At 40.5% G+C, this 23,418-nt stretch overlaps 1 pseudogene; it reads left to right on the forward strand.

Annotated features, from left to right (window-relative positions):
* Positions 1-12,591, forward strand: part of LOC103124270 (mitochondrial adenyl nucleotide antiporter SLC25A23-like) — a 60,045-nt pseudogene extending 47,454 nt beyond the window's left edge.
* The last annotated feature ends 10,827 nt before the right edge of the window (positions 12,592-23,418 follow it).

Below are 23,418 nucleotides of genomic sequence, written 5' to 3' on the forward strand. Positions count from 1 at the left end.
GCATAGTCCTAAGTCTGTGCTTTCTTCCTCAGAACTCTCACTGATAGCTCATTTGCCCTCAACACTTCAACTTCAATAGAAAATATGATTAAATGTTGAGATTTGATTTACCTCTCATTTATTCTGAAGCTTGAAAATTTGTAAAGGCCAAATGTGAATATTCTAAATATTCTGGGGCCAGGTGCTGGCACACCTGGTTAAGTGCACATATCACAATGCACAAGGACCGGGGTTCAAGCCTCTGGCTCCCACATGCCTGGGGAAAGCTTCACAAGTGGTGAGACAGGGCTGAAGGTCTATTTCCTTATCTGTCTCCCCTTCCCCTCTCAATTTCTCTCTGTCTATATCCAATAATATAAATAAATAAATACATTAAACATTATAAATTTTTTTTAAAACAATGAACTTCCTGATGACTTTTCTATTTCATTTTAAATGCACTGAGAGGGAGACTGGCAGGATAGCACTGGGTTAAACGCTCATAGTTGTAAGCCCAAAGAACCACACAAGGATCCTAGGACCCTCACCTGCAAGGGCGGTGGCTTCACACATGTGCTGAAGCAGGTTTGCAGATGTATCTTCCCACTTCTCTTATACATACAACACATTTTATATATAAGACACTTTAACAGCTTCTGTATAGCAATATGTACCTAAGAATAGACAATAACATTTATAAATACCATTTTAAGTTGGTATCACAATTTAAATCAACATTTACTTTCCATCAATAGGTTGGAATACACAAATTCCAAAATATGTCTTTGCTCCAGAAGATGTTACAAGTATGCATTTCTAATATACATAGTATTAGTAAATACCCATATCAAAAGGCATTCAAACAAATATTCCACACACTATTTTTATTTTAAATTTTTATTTATAAAATGGAAATATTGACAAGACTATAGGATAAGGGGTACATTTCCACACAATGCCCACCCCCAGAGCTCCATAACCAATCCCATCCCTTGATATCTACTCTGTTCTTTAACCCTCTAGGAGTATGGACCCAGGATCATTGTGGGGTGCAGAAGGTCAAAGGTCTGGCTTCTGTTATTGCTTCTCTGCTGAACATGGGTGTTGTCAGGTTGATCCATACTCCCAGCCTGTCTCTCTCTTTCCCTGTGGGGTAGGGATCTGGGGAGGCAGAAGGAAATGTAATCTCAGAAGTGTTATGACTTGAGCAAGTTAAGGGAGATATAAAAAGCACTGCATAGTCAAGTTCACAGAGGTATGTCATTTCATGTCTAAATTCTGACTTTTCATGTGTATGAGTAGGTAATTGGATTGTTTTGTATTTTATACTTTCTAATATCTTTATATTTTCTGATTTTTTTCATCTCTGATGGTGAATTTGTCCTCTATCATGTCTCAGAGTTAATTTCCAGAGAACAAAATGATGTGAAGTTAGCTAATGAAGTCAACCACCTAATTTCTTGTACTCCTTTGAGGTAAATGGGCTAATGATGAATTTTTTAAGTATGCCCTTCATAAACTTTTATTCCCCTTTTGTGAAACTGTTGCTGTTAATATATCTCTGATATTAGAAGTGAGCATAAATTCATGAATGTATAATTCCTGCCAAATTAAAAAGTCTTTTATTTTCTTTAAAAGACAATATTATACTTTTTTTAGATGTGATGATGCTTGAAAATAGTCACAACTGGAAGCAGACAAGATGTTCAACTGGGGATGCGGGCGGTAGCGCAGCGGGTTAAGCACAAGTGGCGCAAAGCTCAAGGACCAGCTTAAGCATCCTGGTTAGAGCCCCCAGCTCCCCACCTGCAGGGGAGTCGCTTCACAAGCGGTGAAGCAGGTCTGCAGGTGTCTATCTTTTTCTCCTCCTCTCTGTCTTCCCCTCCTGTCTCCATTTCTCTCTGTCCTATCTAACAATGACGACCTCAGTAACAACAACAATAATAACTACAACAACAATAAAAAAGGGCAGCAAAAGAGAAAATAAATAACTATTTTTAAAAAAAGGAAGAGGGAAGGAGAACACAAAGTGAAACATGGACTGGGCATGGCGTATTGCATCAAAGCAAAGGACTTGTGGGAAGAGGAAGAGTGGTGGAAGAAAACTGTGAATGTATAATGTATAATGAAATTGTATGATGAAATTGTACTCATATATCAATGACTGCTCTGTAAACCATTAATCCCCTAAACAAAAATAAGCAAATAAATGAATGAATGAATAAAGAGAGAGAGAGAGAGAGAGAAAGAAAGAAAGAAAGAAAGAAAGAAAGAAAGAAAGAAAGAAAGAAAGAAAGAAAGAAAGACCTTCCCTGGAGCTCAGACTGTCCAAACAAAACACCTTACTTGGATCAAGGCAATCAAGGACTCAGAGATTTCTCAAGAACCACACCTTTTCTTTGGTGCATACAGAACTGCAAAGCTCTACTATGGCACTTTTTCAGCTTCTGAAAATGAAAGTAAGTCAACTACATTATGGGACATGAGCCCAATCTACTTAAACTGGAGTACTTGCTCAACTTTAATTAGTTACTTTCCATAATCAATCTAATTCCACATGCTGAAATTGTGTATTATAATCTAATAGTAGATTTTAGGATTGTATCATTTATAAATAGTACTGTAAATTAGGGAAGATAGAATAATATTGAAAGGAATTAGAACAATTTGAAATATAAATTATCAGGTTCACAAATATCAGGGAAAAATACTATTTTGTGAAAATTTTATTTCTGTGTTTACATGCATGCTCAATCCCATGTGATAATCTGAGGCATTTCTTTTTTTTTCTTTTTAAAAAAATTTTTTTTTTTAAGAAAGGATTAATTAACAAAACCATAGGGTAGGAGGAGTACAACTCCACACAATTCCCACCGCCCAATCTCCATATCCCACCCCTCCCCCGATAGCTTTCCCATTCTCTATCCCTCTGGGAGCAAGGAACCAGGGTTATTGTGGGCTTCAGAAGGTAGAAGGTCTGGCTTCTGTAATTGCTTCCCCGCTGAACATGGGCGTTGACTGGTCGGTCCATACTCCCAGTCTGCCTCTTTCTTTCCCTAGTAGGGTGGGTCTCTGGGGAAGCTGAGCTCCAGGACATATTGGTGGGGTCTTCAATCCAGGGAAGTCTGGCAGGCATCCTGATGACACCTGGAAGCTGGTGACTGAAAAGAGAGTTAACATACAAAGCCAAACAAATTGTTGAGCAATCATGGACCCAAAGCTTGGAAAAGGGGAGAGGAAGTATTAGGGAGGTACTCACTGCAAACTCTAGTGTACTTCTGCTTTCTTACTTTGGTGCCATACTCCAAACTCAGTCAATTTCTGCTTTGCGTTTCTACTTCTTTTTTTTTTTTTTACATGCATAACATTCCCCAGATTCCCATTTAACAATACAACCCCCACTATTTCATTCATCATTTTTCATGGACCTGTATTCTCCCCACCCACCCACCCACCCCAGAGTCTTTTACTTTGGTGTAATACTCCAATTCCATTTCAGGTTCGACTTGTGTTTTCTTTTCTAATCTTGTTTTTCAACTTCGGCCTGAGAGTGAGATCATCCTGTATTCATCCTTCTGTTTCTGACTTATTTCACTCAACATGATTTTTTCAACGTCCATCCAAGATCGGCTGAAAACGGTGAAGTCACCATTTTTTACAGCTGAGTAGTATTCCATTGTGTATATATACCACAACTTGCTCAGCCACTCATCTGTTGTTGGACACCTGGGTTGCTTCCAGGTTTTGGCTATTACAAATTGTGCTGCCAAGAACATATGTGTACACAGATCTTTTTGGATGGATGTGTTGGGTTCCTTAGGATATATCCCCAGGAGGGGAATTGCAGGGTCATAGGGTAGGTCCATTTCTAGCCTTCTGAGAGTTCTCCAGACTGTTCTCCACAGAGGTTGGACCAATTGACAATCCCACCAGCAGTGCAGGAGGGTTCCTTTGACCCCACACCCTCTCCAGCATTTGCTGCTGTTACCTTTTCTGATGTGTGACATTCTCACAGGAGTGAAGTGATATCTCATTGTTGTCTTGATTTGCATTTCTCTCACAATCAGAGACTTGGAGCATTTTTTCATGTGTTTCTCGGCCTTTTGGATCCTTCTGTGGTGAATATTCTGTCCAAGTCCTCCCCCCATTTTTGGATGGGGTTATTTGTTGTCTTGTTGTTGAGTCTGGCAAGCTCTTTATATATGTTGGTTATTAAACTCTTATCTGATGTATGGCATGTAAATATCTTCTCCCATTCTGTGAGGGGTCTCTTGATTTGGGTAGTGGTTTCTTTTGCTGTGAAGAAGCTTTTTAATTTGATGTAGTCCCATAGGTTTATACTTGCCTTAGTCTTCCTTGTAATTGGATTCGTTTCATTGAAAATGTCTTTAAAATTTATGCGGAAAAAAGTTCTGCCAATATTTTCCTCTAAGTATCTGATATTTTCTGGTTTAACATCCAAGTCCTTGATCCACTTGGAATTTACTTTTGTATTTGGTGAAATACAGTGATTCAGTTTCATTCTTCTGCATGTTTCAACCCATTGTTCCCAACACCATTTGTTGAAGAGACTCTGCTTCCCCCATATAATAGTCTGGGCCCCTTTGTCAAAGATTAGATGTCCATACGTGTGGGGCCTCATTTCTGGGCTCTCAATTCTATTCCACTGGTCAGTGTGTCTGTTCATGTTCCAGTACCAAGCAGTTTTAATGACAATGGCCCTATAATACAGTTTGAGATCTGGCAGTGTGATGCCTCCGGTTCTGTTCTTTTTTCTCAAGATTGTTTTGGCAATTCTAGGTCTTTTCTGGTTCCAGATAAACATTTGTAGCATTTTTTCTATTCTCCTAAAAAATGTGCTTGGGATCTTGATGGGGATAGCATTAAATTTGTAGATGGCTCTGGGTAATATATTCATTTTGATGATGTTAATTCTTCCAACCCATGAACATGGAATATCTTTCCACTTCTTTGTGTCTTTTTCAATTTCTTTGAGTAGTGACTCATAATTTTCAGTATACAAGTCTTTCACTTCTTTGGTTAGGTTTATTCCTAGATACTTTATTGTTTTTGTTGCTATAGAAAAAGGAACTGATTTCTGGATTTCAATTTCTTCTAACTTAGTGTTTGCATAGAGGAATGCCACTGACTTTTGAATGTTAATTTTATAGCCTGACACATTACTGTATTGCCTGATGATTTCCAAAAGCTTCTTGCTGGATTCCTTAGGTTTTTCCATGTATACTATCATGTCATCTGCAAATAAGGCGAGTTTGACTTCTTCTCTTCCAATCTGTATGCCTTTAATTCCTTGCTCCTGCCTGATTGCTATGGCAAGAACTTCCAACACTATGTTGAATAGTAATGGTGATAGTGGGCAGCCCTGTCTAGTACCTGATCTGAGGGGAAATACTTCCAGTTTTTCACCATTGAGTATGATGTTGGCTGTAGGTTTGCTATATATAGACTCCACTATCTTCAGGAATTTTCCATCTATTCCTATTTTTTGTAGTGTTTTGATCATAAAGGGATGTTGTATTTTGTCAAAGGCTTTCTCTGCATCTATTGATATGACCATGTGGTTTTTGGTCTTGCTTTTGCTGATGTGGTGGATCACATTGATTGATTTACGTATATTAAACCAACCTTGCATGCCTGGGATAAACCCCACTTGGTCATGATGAACAATTTTTTTGATATACTGCTGTATCCGGTTGGCTAGAATTTTGTTCAATATTTTCGCATCTATGTTCATCAGAGATATTGGTCTGTAGTTTTCTTTTTTGGTTATGTCCCTGTCTGCTTTTGGTATCAGGGTGATGTTGGCTTCATAGAAGCTGGCAGGGAGTATTCCAGTGTCTTCAATCTTCTGGAAGGCTTTTAAAAGTAGAGGTATTAGTTCTTCTTTGAAAGTTTTGTAGAATTCATTTGTAAAACCATCTGGTCCAGGACTTTTATTTTTGGGAAGATTTTTGATAACTGTTTCAATTTCATTAGCTGTGATGGGCCTGTTCATGTTATCCACTTCCTCTTTACTTAGTTTTGGAAGTTGGTAGGAAATCATTCATTTCAAGTTGGTAGGAAATCATTCATTTCTTCCAGGTTCTCTAGCTTGGTGGCATATAGTTGTTCATAGAAGCCTCGCATGATATGTTGAATTTCTGCAGTGTCTGTTGTGATTTCTCCTCTTTCATTTACTATCCGATTTATTTGGGTCTTCTCCCTTTTTTGTTTTGTGAGTCTGGCTAAAGGTTTGTCGATTTTGTTTACTCTTTCGAAGAACCAACATTTACTTTCATTGATCTTTTGTATGGTTTTCCTATTCTCAATGTTATTTATTTCTGCCCTAACTTTAGTAATTTCTGTCCTTCTGGTTGCTTTAGGTTCCTTTGTTGTTCTTCTTCTAGGTCTTTAAGATGTGCAATCAGGCTGTTTATTTGTGCCTTTTCTTGTTTCCTAATGTGTGCTTGTATAGCTATGAACTTCCCTCTTAGGACTGCTTTAGCTGTGTCCCAAATATTTTGATAGCTTGTGTCTTCATTTTCATTGAACTCTCGAAACATTTTGATTTCTTCCTTGATTTCCTCTTTGACCCAGAAGTTGTTAAGAAGTGTACTGTTGAGCTTCCACAGTTTGGCACTGTTACTAATCTTTTGTTGATTGTTAAGTGTTAGTTTAATTACACTGTGGTCTGAGAAGATGCTTAGGATGATTTCAGTGCTCTTGAATTTGCTGATGCTGTCTTTGTGGCCTAACATATGGTCTATCCTTGAGAATGATCCATGTGGATTTGAGTAAAATGTGTATTCCAGTTTCTTGGGATGAATGACTCTGAAAATGTCCAATAGTTCTAGTTTATCTATCTCTTCATTTAGCTCCCTTATGTCTTTACTGATTTTCTGCCTGGATGATCTGTCAAGTTGAGATAGTGGGGTGTTGAAGTCCCCTACTATGATTGTGTTACTGTTAATATATTGCTGTAGCTCTTTCAGTAGAAGTTTGATGTATTTAGATGGCTTCTCATTGGGTGCATAGATATTAATAATTGTTAAGTCCTCTTGATTGACTGATCCTCTGAGCATTAAGTAGTGTCCATTCCTATCTTTTTTAATCTTATCTATTTTAAAGTCTATCATGTCAGATATGAGAATAGCTGTTCCTGCCCTTTTTTGTGGGCCATTGGCTTGAATGATAGTTTTCCATCCTTTCACTTTAAGTCTGTGTTTGTCTTGTTGCGTTAGGTGAGTTTCCTGTAGACAACATATTGTTGGGTTGTGTTTTCTGATCCATCTTCCTACTCTGTGTCTTTTAATAGGTGAATTCAGGCCATTGACATTTATTGATATCAAAGATTGAAGATATTTTAACGCCATTCTTGTAGAGTTTTAGAGTGTTTTGATATATGTCCTATTTGTGGTGGTCTGGTTGTTTATAGGAGACCTTTCAGAACTTCTTTCAGGGCAGGCTTGGTGATGGTTGCTTCCTTCAACTGTTGCTTGTCTGAGAAGGTTTTGATGCTTCCATCTAGTCTGAATGACAGTCTAGCAGGATATAGTATTCTTGGCTGAAAGCCTTTCTCATTGAGCACTCGATAGATATCTTGCCATTCTCTTCTGGCCTGTAGTGTTTGTATGGAGAAGTCTGCTGCTAATCTTATGGGTTTTCCTTTGTAGGTGACTCTTTGTTTTCCTCTTGCAGCCTTGAGGATCCTTTCTTTATCCTTATTCCTTTCCAATCTAAGTATGACATGTCTTGGTGTCTTTAGGTCTGGGTTAATTCTGTTTGGGACCCTCTGGGCTTCTTGAATCTTTATGTCTTTGGTGTTGTCTAGACTAGAGAAATTTTCAGCTATTATGGCCTGGAGAATGCTTTCTTCCTCCCCTTCTCTTTCTTCCTCTGGTAAGCCAATAATGCGTATATTGTTTCTTTTGAAGTCATCCCATAGGACTCTGTTGTTGTTTTCAGTATTTCTTAATCTCTTTTTGAGATCTCTTACTTCTTTTTTAGTTGTCTCTAATTCATCCTCAATCTTGCTAATTCTGTCTTCAGCCTCATTGATTCTATTCTCTCTGCCCTCTACTGCTTTCTGGAGTTCATCTATTTTGTTGCCCTGCTCTGATACTGTTTTAGCTTGTTCAGCTAGTTGCCTTCTTAGCTCAGCGATTTCAGCTTTCAGCTCTCTAATAACCATGAGATAATTAGAATTTTCTTCCATATTCTCATTTGTTGTTCCTGCATTTCTGATTACAATTTTTTCAAATTCTTTACTCACTCCTGTTATTATTTCCTTAGCTAATGTTTGGATGTTGAACTCGTTGTTTTGTGCTTCGCCCTCTGGAGGACTTTTAGCTGGATTCTTGTCCTGGTTCGAGTCTCCATTATTTTTTCTTGTTGTTTTAACCATTTTATATAAGTTAACAGTTTTTTCAATCCCTGAGTTGGAGTTCAGTGGTGTAAAAGCCTTTTTTTTTTCCCCTGTAGGCTATGGGAGCCTGAGGGCTTTTCAACTATCAATAGGCTTCTTAGCTTAATCACTGACTCCTGACTAAGAGATAAAGCAGGGTGTGGCAGAGATAATCCAGTGGTTATGCAAAGAGACTTTCACAGCCCCTCAGCTATGCCACCAAGGTATAGGTCTTCTCCTGAGTTTCCTGGTTAGAGCTCTGTCGCCTGGTGTCCCTCCCTATTGCTGCTCCAGATTCTGAGGGTAGTAGCAATGGAGACTCAGAGTTGCACTTGGTGAGTCTCTGGGGAGTCCTTTCCTCCCTTCAGCTGTCCCCTTGTTGGTGGAGCAGACTGGAGGTGGTGTCTCCACTGACAAACTGTCGAACTGTTAGCAGTCACTTAATCTCTCCTTAGGCCCCTCTCTCCTCTCTGTCACCAGCCACACGTGTTTGTACTCACGGGTGATTTACTGGGTTTCTGTGGTCATTCTAGTCCTGTCTTGTTTCGGTCCGGGTGGTCTCCTTTGGTATTCCTAGTTGATCCGGGAGAGGAGAGGAGAGGAGAGAAAGCGATCTGCTGCTCGTAGCTCTGCCTCCGGAAGTCAAATCCTTCTGAGGCATTTCTTTTTTTAATTTTTTAATTTTTAATTTTTTTATTTATAAAAAAGAAACACTGACAAAACCATAAGATAAGGGGGGTAAAACTCCACACAATTCCCACCATCAGAACTCCATATCCCCTCCCCTGATAGCTTTCCTATTCTTTATCCCTCTGGGAGTATGGACCCAGGGTCATAATGGGATGCAGGAAGTGGAAGGTCTGGCTTCTATAATTGTTTCCCCACTGAATATGGGTGTTGACAGGTCAATCCATACTCCCAGTGAGAGACATTTCTTATTATGGGTCATTGAACTGATGGAAAAGACACATAGCTCAGTTACCTTGAAGAACTTGTTGCTCCCTTCTGAAAGTGTTATCATTGGGAGAAGGGCAATAGAGCAGCAGATTAAGCATACATGGTGCAAAGCATAATTCAATCATTATGATTAATTTAGTCAGATCAGTAAATGTGTCTTTAAATAAATGAATTTATCCGAGTGTTTTTATCTATTTAACTTAAAATGTTTGTGATTGATCATTTACTCAAATGTCACAAAGGATATTGCTAATATTTTGATCCAACTCTAAGGCTTCCCATTTGGACTATTTTTCTAAACATTTCAGAGGAGCCTTCTCTTTAGTAGATCAAAGAAAAAGGAAGGGGTTTTGTTTGACTGTTTTGTTTTGTTTTGTTTTCTCACAAACATAAAGTGATAAAGTCAAAGAATTTTTAAGTAGAAAAGCTTCAAGATAAGAATTATATAGGTAAAATTATATAGGTAAAATTGATATATACAGATATATATGTATGTATGTAAAATACTAATATTTTAGTCTAGTACAATCATTGTGTAAATTCTAGGGAGGACTGGCATGCTTACATTTCTTTCCTTTTTATTTCCAAATGAAAATTATGACAATTTACATTGTATCTTTTCTCTTTTCTTTATGCAAATATAGTCAGATAAATAGACTAAGTAACAGTAAATCCAATCTCCTTTAGAGTAAATGAGGTTTATTTTTCATCCACTCCTAGAATACACTTAGGAGATTTGAGTAAGAGGAATGGGGTAACAAGCTTTGACCTAGGCCCCCAGCCACAATATGAATGAATTAAAGGAAACAGCTGCAGCCTGAGGTCTCTCAACAAACTAATGCAGGGGTTCCATGTGACCTGGCATTCATGGTGTCTCGATGGCCAGTCCATTCCTTTGTTTCCCATGCATTTCCTATGTTAGGAATGTTCGCCTAGGTTTTCAGCATTTTCCCAGACCTGTCACTCTACTTTGGGAGTACAGTGACTTGTCTGCTTGTGTGGTGACACCCAAACCTTTCCTTTTACACTGTTAATAAAACCCTTATCAAAAATAAAATAGTTAAAGAGGACTAGAGACAGATTGTGGGTTGATAAAAGCCACTTCAAAGATTCACTTGCAAACAGAGCTGTAGACTGACTTGTAAGGACTACACAACCTCAATAAAATTATTATTGAAAATGAGAAAGAAGAAATTTGCATGATTACACTGAAGACATATTCAGATCCACCTCCTATCCATAGTACCCAGGGAAACACCATTGTTCCATATGAAGGGCAATGGATAACATTCATTATTTTTTTAAGTGTCAGACATACAACTTCAGACATATCAGAGAACTTTCTTTTATCATGAAAGATATAGTATAATATGCTACTGAGGATTGAAATTCAACAGAGCAAACTGGATGAAGGGTAGTTTAGTTTTGTACCATTGTTTTTAAAGTGATGACATTTACTTGAGTTTCTGGGAGTGGCAGGCTACTGCTGCTATTTCCTTCAAAGTATACATTTCAACCTCCTCCTGCCAGGTGACTAAGCAGGCCTAGGCTGCAATAGCCAAGTCCCTGGAGCTGGCCCTGTGGAGTTCCAGGGGGGAAGGGAAGCTTCTCAGCCCACAGCTCCTCAGCCCACAGCTTCTCAGCCCACAGCTCCCTTCCCCCCATACACCCTCCCCCTTCCCCTCTCCCAGTGCAGGCTGGCTTAGTGCCTGGGAGTCCCAGCATGGCGACAGCACTGGAGTCATGGGATCGCCTCTTTGAGGAGCTCGACAACAACTCAGATGACAGCGTACATGTCCACGAGCTGCACATGGAGCTAGACAGGCTGGGGGCTGGGGACCGGGATTGCGGAGGAGCAAGCAGTGGCTCAGAGGTTGGGCTGCACCTGGAGGAATTCATTCAAGACCAGGAACAGTGCCTCCTACTTCCTAGTTCCACAGTTTGGACAGGAATCAGTATGGTCACATTAACTTGTCTGAGATTCTGCACAGCTTCCCAGAGTTGGGCATTTCTATCTCCAAAAGCAGGCAGAGAAAATTCCCCAGACCCTTGTCCAACTAGGGAAAGAGAGAGATAGGCTGGATGGATCGACCTGCCAATGCCCATGTTCAGCGGAAAAGCAATTACAGAAGAACTGTGTGGAACTGTACCCCTCTTATCCTATGGTTTTGTCAGTGTTTCCATTTTATAAATAAAAATTATAAAAATTCTGCACAGCATAGAAGGAGACACATAATAACCATTGACTGGAGAGACCACTCCCTGCTGCATTCACTGGAAAACGTCTAATACGTCTTTTATTTCTGGAAACATTCCATGGTCCTGTGTATCTTGGGGGGGGGAGGGGGTATTTGAAGGTCCCAGATGAGTTCTCCAAGCAGAAGATGACAGGGACCTGGCGGAAGCTGGCATGGTGGCAGGGTTGGTGTTGCACATGGTCACGGCCCCCCTGGATGGCCTCAAGGTCTTCATGCAGATCCACGCCTCCAAAACCAAACCGCTGAACACCTTTTTGGAGGGTGGGGGGGTTCTGGGGCATGGTCCTGGAGGGGGGCTTGCGCGCTCTGTGGCGGCTTAGTGGTATTAACATGCTCAAGATCTCCTCTGAGTCTATCATCAAGTTCCTGGCCTACAAGCAGATCAAATGCGCCATCCTAGGGCAGCAAGAGACCTTCCAAGAGCAAGAGCGCTTCGTGGCAGGATTCCAGGCTGTTGCCACCACCCAGACCATCATCTACCCCATGGAGGTGCTGAAGGCCTGGCTGACTCTGCAGTGCACCAGCCAGTACTCAGAGCTGATGAATTGTGCCTGGAAGATGCTAGAAAGGGAGGGAGCTTTTCTATCATGGGTACCTGCCCAACGTGCTGGACATCATTCCCTACATGAGGATCCATCTGGCCCTGTATGAGACTCTGAAAAACTGATGGCTCCAGCAGTACAGCCATGAGTCAGCCAACCCAAGCATCCTGGTGCTCCTGGCCTGTGACTCTGTGACTTCGTGTCTAGCATCTGTGGCAGGACGCCAGCTACCCCCTGGCCCCAGTCCACACCCAAATGCAGACCCAAGTCTCCCTGGATTGCAGCCCCCAGACCTCCATGCTGGGCTTGCTCCTACACATCCTGGCCCAGGAGGGTGTGAGGGGGCTGTACTGAGGCATTGCACCACTTCATAAAGGTCATCCCAGCCATCAGCGTCTCCTACGTGGTGTATGAGAACATGAAGAAGGCCCTGGGGGTTACATCCAAGTGAGGGACCTACAGCCAGCCCCTCACTTTGAGACCCCGCATCTGTCTGCCCGTACCCTCTACACTGATGGCCCAGCCAATGGATTCCAGATCACACACACCCATACACACACACACACACACACACACACACACACACACCCTCAAGCCAGGGCTCCTTTGCCCTCCAGCCACAGGGATCCCTGCCACCTCACATTCCAGCTACTAGAACCCACACTGCCCCACCTACCAGATCCCAGACCTCCACGTCTTAAGCACTGGATCCCCTCCCCAACGAAGCCACTGGACCCCACTGCTGGGAAAGAAGCATAGGTCATCCTCGTCCCCACCTCCCAAACCCCCACTCCCCCAGATCTGGTGTCCTCAGGTGACTCTGAATCATAGATCCCTCACTAGTATTGTGTCCAGAAGTTCGAGTCCTGATCTCACACAAGGAAGACCAGCATCACATGTAATAGCAAGAGCCTTTATTAGCAAGCTTAAGCTTGGACCATTGACACCTTTCCACACAAGGGGAGAGTCTGTGCCAACAACCTCACATTGTTGCTCTCAGCTTTTTATAGTACAGAGAACAAGAATAACAGCTGTAACAAGGAACTGTTGGTTTCAATGTAAAAGTCTCTAACAAGTAACAGTTGGTTTCAGTGTAACAGTCTCTAAGAAGTAAATTTCTAATCTCTACATTCTAATCTCCACAGCTAGCAGATCCCATATCCCCTCATGCTGCCATCTTGGGATCTCCAGTCTGAATCACTGGATTTCAGATGGTCAAGAGACCTCTCAGCCAATGGATCCTGACAATATGATGCCTCAATTCCCTCCCATGCCCCAAAAGGGGGTGACTCCCCTGATCACTGGATCCCAGATCCCCTCACCCTGGATCATTGGATCCCAGATCCCCTCACCCTGACCAATGGATCCCCAAGTTCCTTAACCTCACTGCAACCTCCCCAGATCCCTCTGCATCAACCACCACCCCCCACAACACCTTCCCCACCATCCCGGTCCTGTCCTCCTGAATCAAGTCCCGACCCATTGGGTGGATCCCAGATCCCAAAACCACCAGTAGAGCCCAGCGGCAGAGTGGAAGAATCCCAACAGCTCATAGGCACAGGGAATCCTGAAAACTCATACCTCAAAGGCTGAACCTGGTACTTCCACACACTGGATCCCAGCCACCCCTGGAACTCCCAAGTTTCTACCCCACCCCCCAGCACTGGATGCTGAGTGTTGTGATTTGAATACCCTGCTCAGCCTTCTGATCCCCTGCCAAACCCTCCAGCTCATCTTCACCCCCACCAAGTGTACCCTATGTCCTTCCCTAACCCCAGTAATCTTCATGGAAGTGTCCTGTCTCTTTGTTGTTAGAGGGAACAAAAGCTGGGGGAGTGGGAGAAAGGTCTCTCTCATCATCCCCTCCATCCACCACCCTATTGGGACCTCCACTTCTGGGCTTTGTGCAAAAACTTCTCCTTAAAATGCTTCACCACAGTTCATGCTTTGCTGGGTCCATCACCTACCTGCCATTTTGTAAGTTAAGCACCCCACTTCTGGAGTCCCTCGCAAGAACCAGTGGCTCTCTAGGAGGCACATTAAAGGGGGTTCCCCCACACTCTCACTCTGCCAGCCCTCCCACCCCACCTGCGAATGAGTGCCAGACAACCCTGATCCCCAGCTTCCAATCAGGCAAATGGACGAACACCCCATCATCCCTGCCCCACCCCACCCCCCAAAAAATGAAGTCCAGGCCTATTTTTCTACAAGAAAAGTCCACTCCCAGCCCTCTGTGCCCACCCCACCCCCACAGAGCCAACATTTCCCAGTTGGAATCTGTACCTATAGTCACTAGGAACCCCTCACCCCTCTCCTTTCAGAGTTCCTGGAGAACTTCCTTAATAGCAAATGAGGAAACTGGATGTTGGGGAGACTGGAGGGCGCTCCCCCCCAGACTTTTCTCAAACATTCTCCCCCTGGTCCCCTTGTGTGTGTTAATTTCAAAGGAAACAAACAAAATAAATAAATAATGTTTTCTAAAATTTAAAAAAAATTCAAGTCATTCTACATACCAAGCAAGAAATAGGCTAGTATCCTCTTATGTGATGAAGATACCAATATATATATATATATATATATATATATATATAGAGAGAGAGAGAGAGAGAATAAGAAAAAAAGAAATAATTCATGTTAATTCTTATTACACTATCTCAAATAAATTGTGAAGTCCTGTCAGTGAATGGCAAGACAGTCACACACTGGCAGTTATTAAAGAAAATATTGACTCAGATTATTCCATAAGTAACGCTTTCTGCCACGATTTAATTTCTATACAGTTTGGCATTTTTATTGTTCCAATTTATGGGTACACTTATGCTTTATATCTATATCTTCTATCCCTCAGAACTTTTTTCTTTATTGAGGGATTAATATTTTACAATAGACAGTAAATACAATAGTTTGTACATGCATAACATTTCTCAGTTTTCCACACAACAATATAACCCCCACTAAGTCCTCTGCGATCCTGTTCCAGGACCTCCCCCACCCATCCCAGAGTCTTTTACTTTCGTGCAATATACCGACTCCAGTCCAAGTTCCCCTCAGAACTCTTCAATGGTTTTCTTTAAGAGGTTTTCAAGTAGTTAAAATTGACCATCTTTTCTGAGAGAAAAGAGCATAATCCTCCTCTAATTTCATGATCTGTTTGTGAATAGTGAAAATTAATGATGTTAATAGTAAAACAGATTTGGGAATAAAAGGATCAGGGAAAAAAAAGGTCTTTTTTTCTCTCATATTTCTATCTCCGACTTTGCTAAGAGTACTTTGCAACTCAAAAGGCTTAGATTTTTCAATTTTCATAATTCTTTAAGTAAAAAACATAATTCAAATTGGATCAGTCCCTTTCTTTTGTTAGAAAAGTTGAGGGAAGCAAATGTTATTAATAACATTAAGGTAATTTATTTTGTAAAAGTTGTGTTTTTTTTTTAACAAGAGAATCGGAGCATCATTCTGGTATATGCAATGCAAAGACTTAAATTTAGGACCACATGCTTTCTCATCCAATGCTCTAGCCACTGCACTACTTCTTGGACTGTAAGTTCCTTTACTTTCATAGTATGACAATGTTATTTGTCTCAGTATGAAAAAAATATATATTTGTTTTATATTGCTATGTAATAAGTGACCCCTAAAATCTCAACAACTCAAATATGTTGTCAGTTTCACATATTTTTAGAGGGTTAAGACAGACGAGGAAGGCCACCTGAATAACTCAGGCTGAGGATTCCTTATGAGTTCACACTCAACACCTACATAGGGGCAGGACTTAAGTCTTGGCAGGGCCACGTGAGTGAGGGGATACAGGACAGATCTGTGTGGTGATTAGTTTAAGGGTCTATCTCTGTCACCAGAGCAGAAAGACAGGAGAGCACATGTTCACCCACTCGTGAATAAAGCCACTCTGCCATGTTCTCTGGTCGTCTCTGCCTACTGTCGTGAAGCTAGCCCGGCCTGCTGGAGCCCCTGAACACTAACGACAAATGGCACCCATGTGGACCTGACCTGCGCATCTCTCAGATAAGTGAAGACAATTTGGCTACCTATGCACTATGGCTTTCTCTTCTGCTTGTGAAGAGATCTCCAAAAGCCTCTGCCCTTTCTTCACAAGACTGTTTCGCTGTTTCTGGAACATTTATCTCTGGACCACTCTGTGGTTTCTGCCCAACGCCAGCCCGCATGAGCCGGCTTTCCGCCACGTGGCACGGGACATTGGGTGCGGGCTCCCTCCACACTGCTCAGCCACTGGGAGTAGGGCAGCAGACATGGTGGCCCATCATGGCTGCCACCCCTGGGCACCTCGGCCCACGCCTTCTGCACAGCTGGTTCGCCCGCCCTCCTGCTATGAAGTCTGGGCAGATCCTGGACCACCCAGAGACCGTGGGCTCCCTGCAGAAACTGTGCCCCCTGGCAGAGATCCCAAACTTGGGTCTGAAGGCAGAAGAGCTAGAATATGCAGAGGTTCGTCCAGAGATCGCAACCTACAATTCCTAGAAGTGGAGCTGCTTGGGAGGCCACCTCCGGATGGTGACCCCCCAACAACTAAGACAGTACAGATCTACATTCGTGTTTACAATGACATGTCTTCGTAACAAAGGTTTCTCTCCTTGTGTATTAAAAACCATGTTTACGTGTGTGTTTAAAGTTTGGTAAACATTAACTTTAAGGTTAAAAATGTAACTTTAAGGCTATATTCTTACCAGACAGAGTTAAATGAAAAAGGTTTTCAACATAGTTCTCATAAAGGTAAAATTAACTTACATGTAAAGTCTGAGTTAAAAATTAGTGAAAAATCAATATATTTTAACTAAATTAGTCTTAAAAAAAAAAACCAACCTGCGCACACCTAGGGTGTGTCCCCATCTTTAATGGCTGTAACAAAAGGTTAAAAAGATGCTGTTGATATGTAAAACTCTCAAATTCCTTCTCAATTATAAATGTTAGATTGTGCTATGGTTATTCTAATGATTTTCATACATGAGGCTTTTTTCTTTCCATGCTTCTTATGTTTACCCTTCCACATTCTATTGTTTAAACTTTAAACAACCTTAAAATCATACTAAAAAAGACTTCCAATTGTAATAGAGTTATCAATTGTGATAAACTTCTAACCTGCTACAAGTTTTGTTTCATAGTAAGTAAATTGCAGCTGTCAAGTTCTCTACAGAAAAGCGGAATTCCATCAGCTGACCTTCCTCATACAATGTTCCACCCCCTGGCATTCTTCTGTGGACATCTGCTTTGGACTGGCATTTCTATTGGACTCAACTGGTACACCTCTTGGACACTTTGCAGCTTCCCTTTATGCTACTGGGTTTCTCAAAGACTGACTGGAGCCAGCTGCCTTGAGACTCTAGGCCATATCCCCGCCCCCATGCTAGGTAATGCCCGCAGGAAAAAAAAATGCCCGTCAAGGCAAGTAACGCCCCCCCAGAGGCAAAAAAAGGTCCCCCTCAGGCCTTCCCTTGGCAGCACACTGGTTCTTGTCTTACATGTTCCTCCATATTTGTGCCAATTTCTTCTTTGAAAATGCCTGTACAATATAGGTTTCTGTTCACCCCCCACCCCTGATACTGTGGTCATTTAGTTAAAAAGAAAAAGGGAATTGTTGGTATGTTTCAAATTGGTTTGGTCTCCTTCCCCCCACCTCTGAGAGAATTGGTTTGGCCCTTGCTAGTTTCATGCCCCTCTTTCTCCCCGCCCCCTATGCTACGTGGTGCCTGAGTTCTTGGCGTGGCCACGTGAGTGAGGGGATACAGGACAGATCTGTGTGGTGATTAAGGGTTTAAGGGTCTCTCTCTCTGCCGCCAGAGCAGAAAGACAGGAGAGCACATGTTTGCCCGCTCATGAATAAAGCTCTGTCTCTGCCCAGCCATCTGTCTCTGGTCGTCTCTGTCTAGCCCTGCCTGCTGGAGCCCCCGAACATTAACAACAATTTCAGACCAAATCAGGTGTGTTCAGTGTGGTATGGCCATAGACACCTCAGTCATGTCAAATCTACCCAAGTGAAAAGGATTCCTTAGTTGCTCACTACATAGAACTTTCTGTAGAGCTGTTTGAATGTCCTCATAACTTTCTTCCAAAAGTGAACACAGGTTGGAGCAATGGCTTTTTGATCTGTTCCTTCAAGTCACACACCATGATTTCTGCCATATTTTCTTTGTTAGAAGCAAGTCATCCCAACATACACTCAGAACTATTAAGCTCAATCTTTCAAATTTATGGACATATGTTTAAGTAACATTTTCTTGAGGCCTATTTCAGTAATGAAGGAAATTGTTGAGGGTGAGAAAGACCACTCAGAAATGGGAGTGGTTACAAGTGTGGTTTGGGAGGTGTAGGCGGGGTTTTGAGGATAGCAACTATGTAAATCGCTCTCTGGTTTTTTTTCTGGGATTACCATGTGAGCAGCATGTAAATCAGCTCTCAATTTCCTTCTTTTCTTCCTTCCTTTCTTCCTTTCTTCCTTTCTCCCTCCCTTCCTTCCTTCCTTTTTCTCTCTCTCTTTCCCTAACATGTTTTGTTTAAAACAAAGGTATAATTTACTTGAATGATCATGCTCTCTTATCAATTCATTGTTAAGACATGGTGAACTCTCAGAATGGGGATAGAGACTGTCCCCTTTATTCTTTTAACATGCTGACAAGAGTTGGCAAGGATATGGAGAAAAAAAAAACTGTTTACACTATTGGTGAGAATTCAAACTGGTGTAACTCCTACAAAAAACAGTTTTGGGGGGGCTCTTGGACAAATAAAACTAGAATACCAGCAATACCACTCTGAGGCATATTTACAAAAGATATGAAAACATTAATTTGATAGAATATATGCACCCTTATGTTAATTTACAATATCCCTGGGGTGAAAACAACCTTTCACCAGTGTGTCCCACACTTTTTTTTTTCAGATTTTTTCTACTGCAGCATATTGGCCTCCCTACCCACTTTTTTTTTATTACTTATTTATTCCCTTTTGTTGCCCTTGTTGTTTTATTGTTGTAGTTATTATTGTCATCATTGGATAGGACAAAGAGAAATGGAGAGAGAAGGGGAAGACAGAGAGGAGGAGAGAAAGATAGATACCTACAGACCTGCTTCACTGCCAGTGAAGTGACTCCCCTGCAGGTGGGGAGCCTGGGGCTTGAACCAGGATGCTTCAGCTGGTCTTTGTGCTTGGCGCCATGTGCACTTAACCCACTGCACTACCGCCCAATTCCTGTGCCCCAAACTTTTATCTCAACAACAAATGACACACTGCATTAAGAAATGTTCATTTTGTAATCTATGAATTTACAAAAAATATCAATTTCTTGTGAAACTAAAAACTGTTTCAAAACATAAACATAGAGTGTGATGGGGCCCAGGAAATCTACCCTCATGTCCATCCACACCCTTCACAGAATATATGAAGATTCTAAGGATCAGAGAGATTTAAATGCTCTTAAGTTTTTAGTAAGGATGGAATGTGATTGAATTTGGCAATAAAAACCAGGCCTTCCTACTCAGTATGTATTATTTCATCACATACCCATATTCATATTTATGCCTTGTTGAATATATATATAGTTTGTGAAAGCTATGGATGATATAGAAAAGTAGTAGAAATTCCTTCCTATATTGAATATTTCACATTGTGCAGGCTTTTGTAGCAGTTATTTTAAAGTAGATTATCTTGTCTGTGTTTTATCTCAACAACTTGGGCAGCATTACTCCAGCATTTAAAATGAAAAGTGAATTAATGGATTTTAAGAAAGGTAGATGAGCCTGACAAAAACACATGCTAGGCTAAGATTAGAGCAAGAGAAAATAAAAAATTAATGTTGAAAAATTCTAACTGGAACCTACCATTGTTAAAATAGAAACTTTGGTTTGAACCTATTACTTCCTATTATTGTTAAGTAGCAATTTTAATTTACATCTACTAGTGCTAAGAAAGGAGTAATAGTTTGGCTTTTAAACACGTGTCTTTAAGAAAAGAACTCTGATTACCATCTATTAGTTAAGAAAAGAACTCTTAAATGTAATCCCTTTTGAATAACCTGCACAAGCTTTACAAAATTGGCTTTTAGTACATAAGCTGGAAAGGTGAGACTATATTAAAAATGACACTAATAAGAGGGATTTAATTTTAGAAAGATTTGAGTAACTAACTTCTGTCTCCCCACCACCACCATCACCACTGAGGTGGGAGTTGATTTAAGAGACATTCCTCTTTTCTCCCAATTGCCAATGGTTTTCTCTTTAATAAAGTCTTGATTTATTTTTCTTACCAAAATTTGTGTGTGTTATTAATAGCTTTAATACCTATTTTGGGGGGCCACATGGTGGCACATGTTACAGTGCACAAGCACTCAGGTTCAAACCCCTGGTTCCCACCTGCAGAGCTTCATAAGTGGTAAAGCAATGCTGTAGGTGTCTCTTTGTCTCTTTCCCTCTGTATCTCCCCTTTCCTCTAAATTTCTGGCTATCCCTATCCAACAAATAAATAGACAATAAAAAATTTGAATATATGTACATATCTTCAGGCTTTTTTTTTCATGACCTGGATCTCTCCTATTAAGACAGTTCATAAATTCTTACTACATATTAAAGAATGAAAAAAATTAATTAGCTATTTCAAAGTGCTTATAATATAACATTGTAAGAATAGAGTTCTACAAATTTTGTGCATTAAAAAATGACAAAAACACACAGTATTAATAGTCACTTGTCCATTCAGGAAATATTTATTGACTTTTATTTCTGTCTCAAGTACTATCTGTACATAAGATGTGGAAATAATAAATTAAAGATCACTAAATTATTATTATTATTTTTTAAAGCAGGTTATAGGAAATGGCTCAGAAGGAAACCTTATCCTTTTTTTTCCAGTTGTTAATTTTTGTTTATTTGTTTGTTTTAAATCCGAGCACAGTTCAGCTCTGGCTTCAGTTGCTGCAGGGGTTGAACGTTGGAGTTTCAGACATGAAAGACTTTATGCAGAACCAGTAGGGTATCTTCCCTGCTCAGTCATGATACCCCCTTCCTGAAATCCCAACATGTATACAGAAACTACACTATAGATAACAAGCTTTGCAAATCATTTTGACTTTCTCAATGCCCAGCTCTTTTTATTATTATTATTTCTTTATTAGGAGAATACTGCTTTACAGTCTAAAGTAAATATAATAGTTTGTACATGCATAACATTTCTCAGTTTTCCACATAACAATATAACCTCCACTAGGTCCTCTGTCATCCTTTCCCAGGACCAGTACACTCCCCTCCACACACACACACCTACACCAGAATCTTTTACTTCGGTGCAATACACCAACTCAAGTTCAGGTTCTAATTGTGTTTTCTCTTCTGATTTTGTTTTTCAACTTCTGTCTGAGAATGAGATTATCCCACATTCATCCTTCTGTTTATGACTTATTTCACTTAACATGATTTCTTCAAGGTCCATCCAAGATGGGCTGAAATGGTGAAGTCACCATTTTTAATAGCTGAATAGTATTCCATTGTGTATATATACTACAACTTACTCAGCCACTCATCTGTTGTTGGACACCTGGGTTGCTTCCAGGTTTGGGCCATTATAAATTGTGCTGCTATGAACATAGGTATACACAAATCTTTTTGGATGGGTATGTAGCGTTCCTTAGGATATACCTCTAAGAGAGGAATTGCAGGATCATATGATAGGTACATTTCTAGCCTTCTGAGAATTCTCTGAATTGTTCTCCACCGGGGTTGGATCAATTTACATTCCCACCAGCAGTGCAGGAGGGTTCCTTTGTCCCCACAACCTTTCCAACATTTGCTGCTGCTACCTTTTCTGATGTATGACATTCTCAAAGGAGTAAAGTGGTATATCATTGTTGTCTTTATTTGCATTTCTCTGACAATCAAAGACATGGAGCATTTTCTCATGGCTTATCAGTCTTTTGGATCTCTTCTGTGGTGAATATACTGTGCATGTTCTCTCCCCATATTTGGATGGGGTTATTTTTTTTTTGTTGTGAGTTTGGCAAGCTCTTTATTTATTTTGATTATTAGCCTCTTATCTGATGTATGGCATGTAAATATCTTCTCCCATTCTGTGAGGGGTCTCTTGGTTTGGGTAGTGGTTTCTTTTGCTGTGCAGGAGCTTTTTAGTTTGATGTAGTCCCATAGGTTTATGCTTGCCTTAGTCTTCTTTGTAATTGGATTCATTTTATTGAAGATGTCTTTAAAATTTACATGGAAAAGAGTTCTGCCAATATTTTTCTCTAAGTATCTGATACTTTCTGGTCTAACAATCAAATCCTTGATCCACTTGGAATTGACTTTTTATATTTGTTGAAATATGGTGGTTCACTTTCATTCTTCTGCATGTATCAACCAATTTTTTTCCAACACCATTTGTTGAAGAGACTCTGCTTTCCTTAATGAGTAGTCTGGGCACCTTTGTCAAAGATTAGATGTCCATAGGTGTGGGGGCTTACTTCCAAGCTCTCAATTCTATTCCACTGGTCAGTGTGTCTACTCATGTTCCAGTACCAAGCAGGTTTGATTATAATGGCTCTATAATACAATTTGAGATCTGGGAGTGTGATGCCTCCAGTTCTGTTCTTTCTTCTCAAGAATGTTTTGGCTATTCTAGGTCTTTTCTGGCTCCAGATAAACATTTGTAGCTTTTATTCTATTCTCCTAAAAAAGGTGGTTGAGATCTTGATGGGGATAGCATTAAATTTGTATGTGGCTCTGGGTAGTATAATCATTTTGATGATGTTAATTCTTCCAACCCATGAACATGGAAAATCTTACCACTTCTTTGTGTCTTTTTCAATTTCCTTGAGTAGTGACTCATAATTTTTAGTATACAAGTCTTTCATTTCATTGGTTAGGGTTATTCCTAGATATTTTATTGGTTTTTTGTTTTGTTTTGTTTTGCTATAATAAAAGGAATTGATTTCAGGATTTCATCTTCTTCTACTTTAGTGTTTGCATAGAGGAATGCCACTGACTTTTGAATGTTAATGTTGTAGCCTGACACCTTACTGTATTGCCTGATGATTTTCAAAAGCTTCTTGCTGGATTTTTAGGTTTTTCTATGTATAATATCATGTCATCTGCAAATAGGGTGAGTTTGACTTCTTCACTTCCAATCTAGATCTCTTATTTCTTTGCTTCTGCCTGATTGCTATGGCAAGAATTTCCAAGACTATGTTCAGTAGTAATGGTGATTGTGAGTAATCCTGTCTAGTACCTGATCGGAGGGGAATTGCTTTCAGTTTTTTACCATTGAGTAT

The sequence above is a fragment of the Erinaceus europaeus genome, chromosome 8 (genome assembly GCF_950295315.1).
Source record: "Erinaceus europaeus chromosome 8, mEriEur2.1, whole genome shotgun sequence".
In the NCBI taxonomy this organism is placed as follows: Eukaryota; Metazoa; Chordata; class Mammalia; order Eulipotyphla; family Erinaceidae; genus Erinaceus; species Erinaceus europaeus.